This window comes from Symphalangus syndactylus, chromosome 16 (assembly GCF_028878055.3).
Source record: "Symphalangus syndactylus isolate Jambi chromosome 16, NHGRI_mSymSyn1-v2.1_pri, whole genome shotgun sequence".
Taxonomy (NCBI): domain Eukaryota; kingdom Metazoa; phylum Chordata; class Mammalia; order Primates; family Hylobatidae; genus Symphalangus; species Symphalangus syndactylus.
Window position 1 is genome coordinate 93,787,229 of NC_072438.2, and position 18,265 is coordinate 93,805,493.

At 42.0% G+C, this 18,265-nt stretch overlaps 2 long non-coding RNA genes across 2 annotated transcripts in view; one reads left to right on the forward strand and one right to left on the reverse strand.

Annotated features, from left to right (window-relative positions):
- LOC129464690 (uncharacterized) overlaps positions 1 to 3,920 on the reverse strand; it is a 41,682-nt gene extending 37,762 nt beyond the window's left edge. Inside the window, exon 1 of the long non-coding RNA XR_008651669.1 lies at positions 3,693 to 3,920. This is a non-coding gene — a long non-coding RNA (uncharacterized lncRNA). The remainder of the gene's footprint in view (positions 1 to 3,692) is intronic.
- Positions 2,906 to 18,265, forward strand: part of LOC134732819 (uncharacterized) — a 65,479-nt gene continuing 50,119 nt past the window's right edge. Inside the window, exons 1-3 of the long non-coding RNA XR_010116381.1 lie at positions 2,906 to 3,660; positions 3,785 to 4,097; positions 8,510 to 8,567. This is a non-coding gene — a long non-coding RNA (uncharacterized lncRNA). The remainder of the gene's footprint in view (positions 3,661 to 3,784; positions 4,098 to 8,509; positions 8,568 to 18,265) is intronic.

Sequence of the window (18,265 nt, forward strand, 5' to 3'; positions counted from 1 at the left end):
GAGCCGTGCCTTCACGACTCTGCTGTGCCCCAACAGCAGGCACAGGAGGCGCGGTCCCAGCCTTTCCCCCACCTCATCTGCCTTTCCCCTACTTCACCTGCCTTTCCCCTCTGGAGTAAATGGGGTGAGAGCTCTGCTCAAGCCTCAGCCTCCAGGACACTTCATCATACCAGCTGCCTCAGGCAAATTAAGCACAACAAATGCTGATCTGTTCAGGGCTCCTCCCTGTTTATTGCAAGACTGTGGTTCTCAAACCTGACCTTCTGGGACACTTACGATCACCCTTGACTTTTGATTCTCTCCATGATGATCTAATAATAGCTGAGTGTGGATCTTCTTTGTGAAGTGAGGTCTCTCCCCCCACCTTTGCTTATGGAATCAAGTGACAGTCACCCCATGTTCACTCTGTGCAGACAGCAGGTGATGCCTCCAGTAGAACAAACAGGAAATAGTCCAGCAGAGAGAAGCTTGCAGGCCAGAGGGGCAGCAGAGGCAGCACAGGGCAGAGATGGACAGTGAGGGAACTGAGCATCAGCTGCTGGAGCAGCTGCCCTGAGGGAGCTGGCTGGGTTCATCTCAAGATGCTATGCTGCTGGGGCCGACCATCAGTGGGAGGTCCGATGCTCACTCGGACATAACATGTTCTGTGCACAAGCTGCATTGGAGCTGATGTCCTTTATTTTCACAAGAGACCAATATTTCAGCCAGAAAAACCAGAGCATGACATTCAAAGACACCAATCACCAACTGGGGGAATTTGAGAAGATGAACTAAACTCTCAGAACCTCAATTTTTCTCACTGTGCACCTCACATATTCATGAGGTGATAAAATGTGATATGGCAAGTGACGGTGGTATCTGTCATGCTTCTATTAAAGGCTCAAGTTTGGGGGTATAATTTACATATCCTGATCAATGAATTAAATACCATAATTGTCTTAGAGCTTAATAAGCTGTCAAAAGTGACAAGTTATGAGACTTTATTCTAGCCTGTTTATCTGATGCACAATTATACTGAATTCCTGGAAGTCATAAGCAAAGGAGCTGCAGTAAGAGACACCTGGTCACATTCCTTCTCCTTTTGACATGGGCTTTGTGGCTGCAGACGCTTTTATGGCCATGGTTCTAAATGATGTCAAATTATGAACTGTCAGAGCTCATATGTTTTTCTGAAAATTGTTGAACTTTAACTACCTTTATTACACGAACATAATCAAAAGTAATTGTGCATCTGGTTACTATGGTGAGGGCTACTGTAGAGCCACAGCTCCATCACATCATGTCTGCATGCTGGGCTCTCCAACACAGATCAGGCTTTACACACACATGGAATAAGTGAATGCTGAACGAATGAAATCAACCATATTCTTATGATTCACCATCAATTGGGATCTCATCTGAAAATCACAGACTCCCGAGATCTGCTGGGCTAAACCTTGTGTTTCGTTTTGAGGAGGATGCAATCCGATGGATGGGGTCAGCAACCAGGGCCATGGCATGACCAAATGTCTAGAAACCATGGCTGGGGGCCCTGATGCCATCACATGAGCCAGTGTCTAGAAACCATGCCTGGAGGCCCTGGTACAGCACTCTGCCCCCACCGACTACATCCTTCTGTGAGCCCTAGGATCTTGGAAAACATAACTGAGGTAAAATAAGGAGACAAAGGAACTTGATTCTAAAACAACGAGAAATAGTGAAATTGTGTCCTGATGCCCTCTCCTGGGTGCAATGAACACTCCCTGTTCTTGCAGCTCCAATGCCCAGCCAACCTTAGATCTCCCCAGGCTGCTGGGCCTGGGACTGAGGTGGGGTTTTGCCCAAATGTTCCATCCTACTCAGGTGCTCCATGCCCTGCATGAGGAACCAGGGTGTTTGGACCCTGACAGCATGGTGCGACCCCAGCGCATCCTTCCCTGGAGGTGACACAAAGTGTCCCCTTAAGTCAGCACAGAGAAGACTTTTGTAAAAAAAAAAAAAAAAAAAAAAGAAATGAACCCATTGTGTCTGGAATTAGTGGGTTCTTGGTCTTGCTGACTTCAAGAATGAAGCTGCAGATCCTCGTGGGTGAGTGTTACAGTTATTAAATAATGGTGTGCCCGGAATTTGTTCCTTCCTCCTGGTAGGTTCGTGGTCTCGCTCACTTCAGGAGTGAAGCTGTAGACCTTCCCTTGAGTGTTCCAGTTCCTAAAGGTGGTGCATCCAGAGTTGTTGGTTCCTCCTGTGCGGAGTTGTCTGGAATTGTTCCTTCCTGCCGATGGGTTCCTAGTCTGGCTGGCTTCAGGAGTGAAGCTGCAGACCTTCAGGGTAAGTGTTACAGCTCTTAAAGATGGCGTGAATTAGCCAGGCATTGTGGCGGGTGCCTGTAGTCCCAGCTACCGGAAAGGCTGAGGTAGGAGAACGGCGTGAACCCGGGAGGCGGAGCTTGCACTGAGCCGAGACTGTACCACTGCACTCCAGCCTAGGCGACAGAGCAAGAGTCTGTCTCAAAAAAAAAAAAAAAAAAAAAAAAAGGTGGCCCGGAACCAAACAGTGAGCAGCAGCAAGATTTACTGCAATAAGCTGAAGAAAGTTTCCACAGGGCAAAGGGAGAACCCAAGCAAGTTGCCGAGGCCTGCTCTGGTGGCCTACTTTTAGTCCCTTATTTGGCCCCACCCACATCCTGCTGATTGGTCCGTTTTACAGGGAGCTGATTGGTCCATTTTACAGAGAGCTGATTGGTCCGTTTTACAGAGAGCTGATTGGTCCGTTTTACAGAGAGCTGATTGGTCCGTTTTGACAGAGAGCTGATTGTTGCGTTTACAAACCCTTAGCTAGATACAGAGTGCTGATTGGTGCGTTTGCAATCCTTTAGTTAGTCACAAAAGTTCTCCAAGTCCCCACCCTTCCCAGAAGCCCAGCCGGCATCATCTCTCACTGGCTCTCGCTGCGGGGCTTTGCGGGCCGGGTAATCTGGCAGCCCTGAGGGAGCTAGTTCCAGACAATCAAGAGGAAAAGAGGGGAAGCGAGAAAGGGACGGAGATCGGCTATGGTGGCCAACAATCCTGCGAAGAGGGAACGGTGGTCCACGCAGGGATTCAGTCTCCGATCAAGCTCAGCAGGCGCCGGCCGGCCACGCCGAGTACGGGGCTTGCGGAGCCTGAGCTTACCTGGAACCCGCGAGCGCCGCGCGCAGCGCCGGCTCCAGCCAGTGCCTCTCTCTTCACACCTCCCCGCCAGCAGAGGGAGCCGGCTCCAGCCTCGGCCAGCCCCAGAGAGGGCCCCTCATAGCGCAGCGGCGGGCTGAACGGCTCCTCAAGCGCGGCCAGAGCGGACGCCGAGGCTGAGGAGGCGCTGAGAGCCAGTAAGGGCTGCTGGCACGCTGTCACCTCTCACCGTGAGCAACAACTGCTGGTCCTGCCTTCAGGCTTTCCTTTGTCTTTCAGGTGGAGACGCGCTGACCTGCCCCAATACCTATTGTTGTTTGTTAAATTACTCCAAGATAGTTACAGTTAACGGCAAACACCCATTTATAAGCACAAATCATGTCAGATGTTCAGGACCAGCACAATCAATCAATCAAGTAAACAGCACCCTCCTTGAATATGTGGCAAGTGCGTGAGGATTTCATGAACCCGTCCTGCATTTCCAAATCCACCTGAGGCCTCTCCCTGGACACAGGTCTGGATCAGCTTGTACTCGGGCAGTTTTACCTTCTGTGTCTGTTTGTCACGGTCCTCTTGTCCTAGTGCTCATCACTGCACGTTCCCAGCTCCAGCAAGTGGCCACGCTTTTCCCTCCACAGCCAAAGGCCCGACGGCCCAGCCCCCCCAGTGGCAGGTGGCCCTTCCATGGCTGAGGTCACACACCCAGCATCGCATCCTGCTCTTCTCGGGGCCTCGGGCCCCTTCGGCTCATCTCCAGGGATTGCACTTGCTCCTGCTGCCCACAGAGGTTTCCTTCCTGTGATTCCACTCGGAGGGGGCGCTTTTCTTTCCTGGCTTCAACCATGACAGAGCTGCTTTGTGTTCGCCGGCAGCTGCCACGCTTCCTGAAAAGGCGGCTTCCGTTCTGCTGGAGATAAACTGATTTGCCTGGCAGCCAACTTAAACAAGGAGGTACTTTGAGACCATTTTTTTGTAATCTTTGTCTTTTTCTCTCGACATTCAGCTTCGTAGTTGTGAAATTCTAAATACTCGTGGGGTTTAACACAAGGCTCGGGGGTTTTGAGGATTCCAAAGTGATTCCTGTATCCAGTTATGACCATAGAACAAGGTCACAGGGGAGAACAGACCATTCATTGTGACATTTGACACCGGACAGCAGATAATACAGTGTCCCCCTTATCTGTAAAGAAGGCAAAGTTTTGTTTCTGGTTTGCGAATCCAGAAATTAATAGTTCACTTAATTGCTAGGAATCTTCAAGGGTATGGTAGGCTCTGAGCATTGGTCCGGCCCCTTATTTCCTGGCAATAAGTAACAGTTCCTGAAATTCTTTTTCTATTAAATGTAACCTGCGACTTGAAGAAGCATTTTAGTCATTTACTCTCTCGGTGGACAAAAAATAACAATGCAGGGTGGGCAAAGTGGCTCACACCTGTAATCCTCACACTTTGGGAGGCCGAGGTGGGTGGATCACTTGAGGTCAGGAGTTCAAAACCAGCCTGGCCAACGTGGTAAAACCCTATCTCTACTAAAAATAGAACAAATTAGCTGGGCATGATGGCAGGCACCTGTAATCCCAGCTACTCAGGATGCTGAGACAGGAGAATTGCTTAAACCTGGGAGGCAGAGGTTGCAGTGAGTTGGGATCACACCACTGCACTCTAGCCTGGGCAACAAGAATGAAACTCCATCTCAAATAATAACAACAACGCTCAGTGCTTATCTTGTTTCTTGCTTTCTCCCAAAATGTTAGTAGTTAAATGTAAAAAATGAATTCCCTCTTTAAACTAGCTTCCTGTGTGGTGTTCACTCGATGACATAGCATAACAGGGATCCCTTGTGTAACAAACATCCCTCTTCAAAAGAATGAGGACTGACACCCCCAGACAGCCTTAGTGACACATTTTCTTGTCTCCATTGCCCTGTAGTATGTAAATATAACCTCTCAGCAGCTACGCTCCCAGGTGGCACCAATGAACCATGCCTCCTGGTAGTCCTCTCCACGCTAAGTTGGGCCGGCCCTGTGTAACCAAGAGAATGTGGTGGTGGTGATGCTGTGTGACTTCTGTGACTAAGTTATAGGAAGCTTCTGTGACCCTGTGGAACATTTGCCATGATTTTTTTAGACCACCCCCGCTGTAAAAATCCAGGTGCCAAATAAGAAGCCTAACTACCTTAAGAGCACCATGGTTTGAGGAATCCCAAATTAGCCACATGGAGAAGGTGCCTGCCTGATCTACCCCAGCTTTTCCAGCCCTCTCAGTCTGGGTGTCAGGTTCATGGGTGAAGAGGCCTTAAGATGTTTCCAGCCTCGGCCCCAGTCTACCTGTAACTGATGGAGGAACCCAAGAGGGAAATGTCCAACTGAACTATAAACTTCCAGAACTGTGAGAGGCAATCATAAATTGTTGTTTTAATCCTTTTAGTTTTGGGATGGTATATAGCAATAACAGAACAGCACTTCATAATTGACCAAATGGGAGAATGTGTGTTTGAGAATTAACAAAGCCATTTTGAATTCAAACTAATGAGAATACTAATTTTGTTCACCCACACAACCCCCATCCTTTCAGCAAATACCTTTTATTTAAATTCTTGGTTTCGGGAAATATGTATTTTGGAAAATATGTACACATATGTATAACGTGTACATATACATGTCAATCAACTGGGTTATAAAGTTCCTAAATTTATCTGCAACACAATATGATCTTTGCAATTGTCATGTAAACTTTCTTGAAATCTCATAATCCTGAAAAGCATTATACACAGAATACAGACATTTTTATTGGATACAGGACCCAATTTTAAATTTGCCCTTACTTGTTAGCCTTTTGGAATGTCTGACATCTTACAAATTCAAAACTGTTCTTTGCATGTTTGGAAAATTTAATGGCATTTTCTGAAGTGTCTCCACAGAATGTAACTTTTGGTTAACTTCATGTAACTCATATGAAAGAAAAAAAGCCAGTTTTTGAGACTCTCATCTTAGAATGATGGCATTTAATGCCAGAGAGAAACATGGAGATAGTCCAGCCTAACAACACATGTGTTCTTTTTTTGAGACAGAGTCTCGCATTGTCGCCCAGGCTGGAGTGCAGTGGCTCGATCTCGGCTCACTGCAAGCTCTGCCTCCTGGGTACATGCCATTCTCCTGCCTCAGCCTCCGGAGTAGCTGGGACTACAGGCGCCCACCACCACGCCTGGCTAATATTTTGTATTTTTAGTAGAGACGGGGTTTCGCCATTTTAGCCAGGATGGTCTCGATCTCCTGACCTTGTGATCCACCCGCCTTGGCCGCTCAAAGTGCTGGGATTACAGGCATGAGCCACCGTGCCTGGTCCACATGTGTTCTTAATCCTGTAATCTGTTTTCCGCACTCCATGGAGAATGTTATTTTAGATTTAAAAGCAAATTTCAGCATGTCTTTCTTCTAATGAAAACTTCAAATGATTTTTCAGGGCTTGTAGGATGTAAAGACCAAAGTTTTTAATACGTGTATGAGATCTCTGCATAGTCTCATAATATTATATCTACTGTTCAATAAAAGTTGCACTAATTCCGTATTCCAATGGAAAAAATATACACCTAACAGCATACAAATATTTTAAGGATGCATTAAATACTGGAAGACAATATTATTTAAAACTTGGCACAATTAAATATATACATAAACACTGAAAGCAAAAGATTAAAAAGCATAAATGGCATAACATTTCACTCAATAAAATTGTTTTCTAGAATCAATGACACAATCCAACAAAGAAAGTGAAGGAACAAATTGGGAGGAAATATTTATTACATGCACCTAACAAAGGGTTCTAAAAATTGATACAGGAAAAAGTAGCAAAAGCAACAAATAAATAATTGACAAAGGATACGAATGGGCATTCATAAAACATACAGAAATGGATATGAAAAATAAAAATGTTATCTCTCTCCAGTCATCAGAAATCTGAATACTAAATGTGCGACCTTGTTGCACATCCTGATCAAATCAAAACCAAAACCAAAAAAGTAAATTACCTTGAAAAATTTAGTAATGACAATATCGCAGGAAAGTACCCTTTTCCTATCGAGTAGTTCTATTATATTTTACGTATGTTTCAATGAATGTCTTTTTTGAGATGTATGATATTTTTACACAGAAGACTGAGATGACAGGGTTCTCATCAGTTGTCCATGAGTCAGTAGCTCCCATTTAGGGAAATCTAGTCACTGCTATGCTATTAAAACTTCTCACATGGGCTTGGAGGAGGGTGGCGGGAGATGGGTGGGGGGTCCTAGAGGAGTCATCCTTGTAAAAAAGAAATGTTTTAATGATTCACCTCACATGGAAACAAATGAAAGTGAGGCCCTGACATCCTCCAAATTTATTGCAACCTTGAGTTAGATGAATCCTCTCCTGGGACTCTCATTTAGACTTAAATACTTGTAAATTTACGTATTTATACGTATGTGTATATGTATGTATATATGTATACATGTTGCTCTGACTTTAATGAGAGACAAGTTTTATAACATTACCAGTAAAGGTGACTCTGGCTTTCTTATTTGACATTTTTAATCATCTTCATCCCTTGCCAGTATTCACTTTGAATGCAAACCTCTGTTTCAGACACCCCAGGAGCTTCCAGCAGAGGTTTTTCCAGTAGACTACCAGGGCCGAGGTGCCGCACTCTTTCTCAGCATCGCTAGGAGGTGCTCAGTGCAGAAATCTGCTGCACTCTAATGCAATGTGGGTGCCAGAGTAGAGTCCTGGCCTCCAGGCCCTCTGACCAGCTCTTCATGAGTGGTGCAGGTTGTGCCTGGAGGAGAAGGCTGTGATCCACAACCCTTGCAAAGTGTGATGAGCAAGTGCATGACAATAGAATTGAGCATTAATTATCTTAGTTTCAAAAGACTGAATTACTATTGGAGACACCATCCCTACTGACCTTCGTGAGAAAAATATGTATTTAAAAATTCTGTTACAACACACAGCATTTAGTTGGTAAAAACACCGTCTCTTATTGCCAGCATTGTTTCTGAAGCCCTGTGGTGACATCTGTTTTTTTTCGGAAGGGAGGCTTGTGTCTCCTAGTTGATATTCTCTGCACATACCTGACTTTGAGGGAGGACTTTGCACAGATGAGTCCTCCCACATGTGTGTTCATTAGGTGCACTTATGGTCTATGTAAAAATCGTCATTTTAATGATCATGCCACAAAGACATAAGATTTATTTCAAGCTTACGTTTTATCTTGTAAAATTTATCTTGGTATTAATTCCTCAAGCAATTTTATTCAGCTCCTATTGCTGTGCTGGGAACTAGGACTGTAATCTGAGTCTATAGGAAGAGTAAACAGTCACTTTTTAATTTCAGGCAAGAAAACAGCATAGCCTGGGCTCCCCAATACATCTACGTGGATTTGATGGACACAGTAAGTAGTTCTTAAATTTAATATATCTTACTTCTCTACGTTTGGTACTTGGCAACACTTGGAGGGAAGCCTGTATATATTTGCTGTAGGTGGATGGATGCTTTGTATTATTGTAAAGCAGCATTTAACATGGGTTTTTTTCTTTTTTTTTTTTTTTCTGAGGCAGAATCTTGCTCTGTTGCCCAGGCTGGAGTGCAGTGGCGTGATCTCAGCTCACTGCAAGCTCCACCTGCCGGGTTCACGCCATTTTCCTGCCTTAGCCTCCCGAGTAGCTGGGACTACAGGTGCCCGCCACCATGCCTGGCTAATTTTTTGTATTTTTTAGTAGAGATGGGGTTTCACCGTGTTAGCCAGGATGGTCTTGATCTCCTGACCTTGTGATCCGCCCGCCTCGGTCTCCCAAAGTGCTGGGATTACAGGCGTGAGCCCCCACACCTGGCCTAACATGGGTTTCTCAAGGGTTGATTCTCTCACCCCTTGTAGCTATCTCTATGATTAACATAGGCAATGTTGGCAAGCATGTGGTGTCAATAATAGAGATGTAGCTGTTACAGTTTATGTGAGCCACGGTTATGTTTGTGCTTTCATGTGTATTGGGGACATATCTTTTCCATAGCACTTTCTTTCTCCTGATCCTTGGGTACTGGTTAGTCAATCCCAGATTGGTAAAAAACCTATAAAATGTAATTTAATATGAGGTGTTTTACAAGTCATTTCCTACTTGTTAGAACAGTTTAAAAATGTGCCTTTATTTATTTACTTATATATTTATATTTTTAACATGTATTTTTATTTTAATAGCTTTTGGTGTACAAGTGGTTTTTGGTTATATGGATGAATTGTATAGTGACGATGTCTGAGATTGTAGTGCACCCATCACCCGAATGCTGTATGTTATACCCAATATGTAGTTTTTTAATGCCTTAACCTCCTCCCACCCCTCCCCGTTCTGAGTCTCCAGTGTTCATTATACCACTCTGTGTGCCTTTGCATATTTATGGCTTAGCTCATACTTACAAATGAGAACATATAGTATTTGGTTTTCTATTCCTGAGTTACTTCACTTAGAATAATGACCTCCCGCTCCATCCAAGTTGTTGCAAAATACCTTATGTTCTTCTTTTTTATGGCTGAATAGTAGTATTCAATGGTGTATATATGCTACATTTTTTTTAGTCCACTCATTGGTTGATGGGCACTTAGCTTTGTTCCATATCTTTGCTATTGTGAATTGTGCTGTGATAAACATACACATGCAGCTATGTTTTTGATACAATGACTTCTTTGCCTTTGCGTAATTACCCTGTAGTGAGATTGCTGGGTTGAATGGTGGATCTACCTTTAGTTTTATGAGAAATCTCCATACTGTTTCCTATAGAGGTTGTACTTTACATTCCCACCATTAGTGTATAAGCATTCCCCCTTCACCACATCCATGCCAACATCTATTGTTTTTTGATTTTTTAATAATGGTCATTCTGACTGGGTTAAGAAGGTATCTCATTGTGGCTTTAATTTGCATTTTCGTGATGCTTAATGATGTTGAGTTTTTTTTTCATGTATGTGTTGAGTACTTGTATGTCCCCTTTTGGGAAATGTCTATTCATGTCATTTGCCACTTTTTGATGATATTATTTGGTTTTGTTTTCTTACTGATTTGCTTGAGTTCCTTGTAGATTCTGGATATTAGTCTTTTGTCAGAGGTCACAAATATTTTCTCCTGTTCTGTGGGTTGTCTGTTTACTTTGGTGATTATTTCTTTTGCTGTGCAGAAGCTTCTTAGCTTAATTAGGTTCCATTTATTTATTTTTGTTTTGGTTGCATTTGTTTTTTGGATCTTAGTCATAAATTCTTGCCTAGGCAAATGTCTAGCAGTGTTTTTTCTAGGTTTTCTTCTAGAATTTTATGGTTTCAGGTCTTAGATTTAAGTCTTTAATCTATTTTGAGTTGATTTTTTTATATGGTGAGAGATGGGGATCCAGTTTCATTCTTCTGCATGTGGCTATCCTGTTTCCCCAGCACCATGTATTGAATAGGGTGTCCTTTCCCTAATTTATGTTTCTGGGTGCTTTGTCAAAGATTACTTGGTTGGAAGTATTTGGCTTTATTTCTGGGTCCTCTATTCCATTCCATTAGTCAAATGTATCTACTTTTATGCCAGTATCAAACAATTTTGGTAACCATAGCCTCATAGTATAATTTGAAGTTGAATAATTGTTCATGCCTCCAGATTTGATCTTTTTGCTTAGGATTGCTTGGCTATTTGGGCTCTTTTTTGATTTCATATGAATTTTGGAATTGTTTTTTCTAATTTCGTGAAAAATGATGTTGGTATTTTGATAGGAATTACATTGACTCTGTAGATTGGTTTTGGGCAGTATGGCATTTTCACAATACTGATTCTTCTAATCCAAGAGCAGGGGATGTAGTTGTATTTGTGTCATCTATGATTTCTTTCACAGATTTCTTTCATATGCTTTATAATTCTTTTTGCAGAGATCTTTCACCTCCTTGGTTAAGTATATTCTTAGGTATTTTAATTTTTGCAGCTGTTGTAAAAGTGATTGAGTTCTTGATTTGATTTTCAGCTTGATTGTTGTAGAGGTATAGCAGTGTTACCGATTTATGTACATTTATTTTGTAACCTGAGACTTTACTGAATTCATTTAGCAGATCTAAGAGTCTTTGGTAGGAGTTTTTAGGGTTTTCTAGGCACATGACTATGTAATTGGCAAACAAATAGTTTTATTACTTCTTTTCCAATTTGGATACTCTCTCTTTCTCTTGTCTGATTTTTCTGGCTATGACTTGAAGTGCTATGTTGAATAGTAGTGAAAGTGGGCATCCTTGTCTTGTTCCATTTCTTAAGCAGAATGCTTTCAACTTTATTCAATATGATGTTGGCTGTGGATTTGCCATATATTGCTTTTATGATTTTGAGGTATGTTCCTTCTATGCCTAGTTTATTGGAGGTTTCTATCATAAAGGTATGCTGAATTTTATCGAATGCATGTTCTGTGTCTATTGAGATGATCACATAGTTTTTTGTTTTAATTGTGTTTATGTGATGAATCATATTTATTGACTAATGTGTTTTAAACCATCCCTGAATCCTCAGGATAAAGCCCACTTGATCCTGGTGAATTATCTTTTCGATGTGCTGTTGGATGTGGTTTGCTGGTATTTTTGCATCTATATTCATCAGGGTTATTAGTCTGTAGTTTTCTTTTTTTGTTATGTCCTTTCCTGGCTTTGGTATCAAGATGAGAGTGGCTTCATAGAATGAGTTACAGAGGATTCCCTATTTCTCAATCTTTTGGAATACTTTCAGTATGATTGGTACCAATTTGTCTTTGAATTGCTAGTAGAATTTGGCTGTGAATCTGTCTGGTCCTGGGCTTTTTTTAGCTGACAATATTTTTTATTACTGATTAAATCTCACTGCTTGCTATTGGTCTGTTCAGGATTTCTATTTATTCCTGATTAAATGTAAGGGGGTTATATGTTTCCAGGAACTTACCCGTTTCCTTTAGATTTTCTAGTTTGTGTGTATAGAGGTGTTCATATCAGGCTCAAATAATCTTTTTTATGCCTGTGGTGTTGGTTATACTGTCTTCATTTTCAGTTCTAATCAGGCTTACTTAAATCTTCTCACTTCTTGGTTAATATAGCTAATAGTCTATCAATCTTTGTATCTTTTCGAATGACTACCTTCTATGTCATTGTTCTTTTGTATTTTTTGTTTCCAGTTCATTTAGTTTTGCTCTGACCTTTGTTATTTCTTTTATTCTGCTAGCTTTCAGTTTGGTTTGTTCTTATTTCTCTAGTTCCTTGAGTTATGACATTAGGTTTTCAACTTATCTCTCCGACTTTTTGATGTTGGCATTTAGCATTATACACTTTCCTTTTAGCACAATGATCTTCTTTGTCTTTTTTTTTTTTTTTTTTTTTTTACTGCTGTTGCCTTAAAGTCTGGTTTATCTAAGAATAGTTAATCCTGCTCACTTTTGGTTTCCGTTTGTGTGGAATATCTTTTTCCACCCCTTAACTTTGAGTCTATAAGAATCGTTATCTGTTTGGTGAGTCTCTTGAAGACATCAGACATTTGGTTTGTGATTATTTTTGTCCATTTTGCCAATCTGTATCTTTTAAGTGGAGCATTTAGATCATTTATGTTCAACATTAATGTTGAGATATGAGATACTGTTACAGTCATGATATCTATTGTTACCTAAATACTTTGTTTTCTTCATTGTGTTATTGTTTTATAAGTCCTGTGAGTTTTGTGCTTTCATGAGGTTCTATTCTGGTGCATATTGAGCTTTTTTTCAAAATTTAGAACTCCTTTTAGCATTTGTTTTAGGGCTGGTCTGGTAATGTCAGATTTCCTCAGCATTTGCTTGTCTGCAAAAGACTTTATTTCCCCTACATTTATACAACTTAGTTTTGTTGGATACAAAATTCTTGACTGACAGTTATTCTGTTTACGTACGCTAAACATAGGGCTCCAATCCCATCTGGTTTGTAAATTTTCTGCTGAAAAGTCTGCTGTTCGTCTCATAGGTTTATCCTTATAGGTTATCTGATGCTTTTGTCTCACTGCACTTAGAATTATTTCCTTCATATTGACTTTAGATAGCTTCATAACTATTTGCCATGGTGATGTCCTTTTTGCAATGAATCTTCCAGGAGTTCTTTGAGTTTCTTGTATTTGGATGTCTAAATTTCTAGCAAGGCCAGAAAAGTTGTCCTCAATTATTTTCTCAAATGCAATTTCCAAGTTTTTGCTTTTTCTTCTCCCTCAGGAACATCAGTGTTTCTTAGATTTGGCTGTTACATATAATCCCATATTTCTTTGAAACTTTGTTCATTTATTTGAAATCCTTTTTCTTTATTTTTGTCTGATTGGGTTAATTCAAATGTCATGTGTTCAAGCTCTGAAATTATTTTTTCTACTTGATCTAGTCTGTTTTTAAAACTTTCCACTGCATTTTGTAATTTCCTAAATGTGCCTTTCATTTCCAGAAGTTCTGATTGGCTTTGCTTTAAAACATCTATCTCTTTAGATTTTTTAAATTCATATCCTGAATATGAATCATATTTTATTCACATTCTAATTTCTTTATGGTGGCTTTCACCTTTATCTTGTACCTCCTTGAGTAACTAAATTATCAACATTTTGAATTCTCTATCTGATATTTCGAAGATGTCATCTTGGTTTGGAGTCATTGCTATTCATTCATTATATTTTGGGGGTATTATAGAACCCTGTTTTTTTATATTGCCATAATTATTTTTCTTCTTTCTTTTCATTTGAGTGGACTATTTTTTCTAGTTATTTTTGAATTTATTTTTAATTCAACTGTTTTTATTTAACTTCTTTTTTTCTCCCTTGAAGATGTGACTTTAATGAGTATACTTTATTGTAACCTAATTCAACTCCGGGTGCTTTCAGGGGTGAAGATTATGTATGAGTTCCTTGGTGATAAAGAGTCTCTGTATGAGGGCTTATTCAGATGCTGGTTGTAATAACAATGTGGTTAGTGTGGGGCAGATTCACTGTCCTCTGTGGGGTTGAAATGGCAGAGGCCTCTTGAATCTTATCTTGTTCCCCGGGGGTGTATATTTATTTATTTATTCCCCAGTATTTTATTTGCTGTGTTGAACAGCTCAGGCTTCAGGCCAGTAGGAGAGGTGTCCATGGATAAAAAACATCTGTGGCTAAATCAGGTGGGTAAATGCAATACCCAATGGTGGGCAGAGGTCCCAGCCTTGACAGAGGCAGCTGGGGGAGCTCTCAGTGAAATACACTGAAATCTTTTCAGGGGGGATGTGTGGGAGCCAACTCAGCTTCCTTTCCAGGCCAGCAGAAAAATGATCCACCTCTGAGTCACCCTCCTGACCCAGTGTTCCAGCTATTCAACTGAGACAGGCATCTCTTTTCATCTGCAGGAATGTTGATGTTAGATGTAAAGCAGCACTGTGACTCAACCCCTTGTGCAACTCTGAACACGGAAGGGAGTCCTGTGAAGAAGCAGTGACCCTGAAGTGTTTCAAAAAGGCTGTCTATAGCTGTACCTAAGCCTTGATCCTGTGGGAGAAGTCCTAGCTCTGTCTGCAGTGGTGGGCAAGGGGGACAAGAAGTCACCTTCTCCAAGATCCTTTTCAAGCACCAGGGTTGCCTGACTGTTAAAGTAGGGCCATAGACTTTCCACACTGAGCCCAGCACTGCACTTGTGCCTCTGATGAAAGATGCTTTCCATAGCAGAAAGTTCTAGGACTCAAGTCCTGCTGTCTGTATTTTTTTGTCCCTTGATGTGGTGTACTTCCCCTTCCCCTAGGAGTAGGAATCCCTGAGGAACAGAACTGTGAATGCCACTGCTCCTCTGGGTCCAGCTTCCCCATGGGGTGAATGCAACGCTCCAGGCTGGTGCTGGGGAATGCTTGCAAGTAATCCAGTGATGTGACCTGTACACAAGTCTCCCAGCAGTGGGAACAAGCACCAGCTCTTATGGGGTGACGGGAGTAATATAGACTCTGTAAGATTCCTTAGTTATAAATAGCCTTAGTGTGTTGGCTTTCTTAAATGCCAGAAGGTCTCAAATGCCAGTAGTAATGAACTGGTCACATGGACAGACTCAGGACCTCCTGGTTAGCCAGGATGATTCAGGCAGTGGTGATAGTTGAGGACACGCGTAAGCTTTCTTCTTCCTAGGCACTTTGTTATCCAGGTCCCTCCCACAACATGTGGAAATTCAAGATGAGATTTGGATGAGGATACAGCCAAACCATATCACCCACCTAGCTCCCATACACTTGGAAAAGCAGGTCTCACAATCTCAATGTTCCTCTAGCAGCAGCTAGCTATGTTCATGCAGTCTGCACTCAGAACTCAAAACTTCCCCAGGCCATATGCCTTCCCCCGGAAGACAGAATCCTTGGCTTTCAGGCCATGCCTTTTCTGCTCAGCCAGCCAAGTAGGGACATTCAGCTCCAGTGCCCATGTTTACAGCCCACTTCCCACTTGCCCTTTGGTTCTGGATTATATCTAGAATCTCAACTGGGAGCTGCTTTTAACATGTGACCACCACCTGAGTTACCTGACAGACTTCGAAAGATCCTCTGTGAGGTTGGATCAGGAATGGCTTCCCTCCATATCCACTGGAGCCTGGGAGCGCATACAAAGAACATCCCAGTGCTGCCCCTTCTCACATGCTCCCACCACTCTACATCAGCTCCAGTGCTGGGTAGGGTTAAGGACTTCCCCCATGGCCTGTCCACCACTCTCTAAATCAGCTCCAGTGCTGGGTAGGGTTAAGACTTCCCCCATGGCCTGGATTGCCAGGTTCCCTGGTGGGAGTATACAAAGGCAGTTTATCTCCCTCACAAACTCCAGGTACTTACAGTTTTCCAACTGGCTCACAGTTGGAGTCTTTGGTTTCTTTCAGTTTTTGTGTTAAGCTCCTTATTTGTGTTGCTTCTGCCTTCCACTTCCCAGGCTGGGAGCAGCTATGTGTCTTGCAGAACAGTTCTCTGCTAGCTCTGATTCGCTCCAGACCTCATCTGCTCATGTTCTTTCTGGCCTGACCCATCTCTGTTTAATATATAATGAGGTAGATTTAAGTGTTATCCTTAGGATGTGGTTCTCCCTTGAGGCAGGAGAATAGGGTCTGGAGGGAGGGAACATAAGGCCGATTCACGCTGATATCCTAGAACTAAATCAAATGAAAACACTTCAGCAATGACAGGAAATATCCTCTCCATTTTCTTACGGCATACGCCAAGTAAATGACTTCGTAACTTTACTTCATCCTCTTCCTTTACATAGGGTGTACACCAAGTAACCAATAGAAACCTCTAGAGGGTATTTAAACCCCTGAAAATTATGTAACCAGGTTCTTGAGCCCCTATGCTTAGAACTGCTCACACCTGAGGAGTATACTTTCATTTTCAATAAATCTCTGCTTTTGTTGCTTCATTGTTTCCTTGCTTTGTTTGTGTATTTTGTTCAATTCTTTGTTCAAGATGCCAAAAACCTGCACACCTTCCACTGGAAACACCCTCACTCCCATTCTAATACTCTTTCTTCAGTGGGTAATAAAAGTTGGCTTCAGCATGCATCTGCTTGAGGGTATATACGTACATATGCTCTTCCAGATGGCAGAAAAGGCTGGGCTTTAATTAATTAATTAAAAACTTCACCAAATATCCACCGAAGACTTGTTATGCCACAGGACTAATGCTTGGTGCCAGGGAGACGGAGATTAAGGACTCAGATCCTATGCGCCAGCAGTTTTGCTGCTCAGAGGGGCAGACAGGCAAGACAATGAAGGCACAGAGGGGAGAGCAGAGCCTCACACAGGAGCACCCCCAGCCTGCTCCACTGAGAGTCAGAAAACATGACTTGGAAGAAGTGAAACCCCTACTCCATCTTGGAAAATAAATAGGAATGAATGAGGCTTGATTTGGCTGGGGAGGGAGGAACAAAGCCATTGGCTAGTGTGTGCCCAGACACCAAAGGATACCTTGGCAATGGTCTGGAAAGCAAAGGCCAACTGTACCCTGAAAATGGTGGGTGTAAAACCCTCAAGATATGTATAACCGGGATGAGAGCTAGATTTCCATTCAGCCCCAAGCTTATTTTAGTAATCAGAGTGCAGGAAGGCCACACCTACACATATTAATTCCTTTCCCTCAGCCATCTGCCTCTAGGTACACATGAATAAACTTTTATTTCCTTTGAAGCAAAAGTATTTCTCTGACTTTTAAAGGGCAGAGCTTTCTGGGCCCTGGAGGGAATTCTGATGCATGTCCCAATCCTCTTTGTGTAGATACATGCCCATTTTAAACTCTCTTGGTAAATGGCCAGAATGAGAACTAGAACATCCAATTCCAACTATTTCCTTGGTGTAAATTGCTTTTATGTGTGTCCTGGTGTTTGAGAGATTTTTCTAAAAGCCATTCTTAACAGTTGAATAACCTGTTTTTGCCCCATTGGGCAAAAACAGGAATGTCTGTTTTGTGACATTTATAGGCTTTTGACAATTTAGTGGGCTGTGGAGGGTAACCACTTTGAGGATTAATAACTTAGATGGCCTTTTTTTTTGTAGGCTGAGGATTAGAAGATGTTTGTAGACAACTTAGTGTCTCTTCACACTTAGAACAGCTGATAATGAGTAATTCTTCCTGCTTTACTTCGGAGGTAGAAAACTAGAAATTTTTTAAAAAATGAGTTATAGGAGAGAAAAATAGGGAAGTTAGCCCATCAGAATGTACATGCTGTAAACCTGGTCTATTCTGACTTTCCTTGGTGGTTTTCAAATAAATTCCTCACTTGGATTCTGGAAGGAGATTCTATAGAGTAAGGTTGCAGTGCAGCAAGAAGCCCATTGACCCAGCCATAGACGTTTTTGATCCCAGCTGGGCCCTGCTGCTAATTTACTGAGCGCATTCAGCACAAAACAAACAGTTTCTATGTTTGGTTTGGAAAATGAAAAGTTTATATCAGATAGTATCTAGGGTTCTCTTAGTTCCAAAATTGTGTGCTTGAAGTCATTGCCTTTTAACTGATTGCTTTTCTTTTTTCTCCAAATTTTTCTCTTTAAATAAATGTCAGAATCTGTAATTCCCATGAGTAAAAATAGTAAGTAACAACAGCTCACTCATCCTGATGTCAGCTATTATTCTAAGCAGGTAAA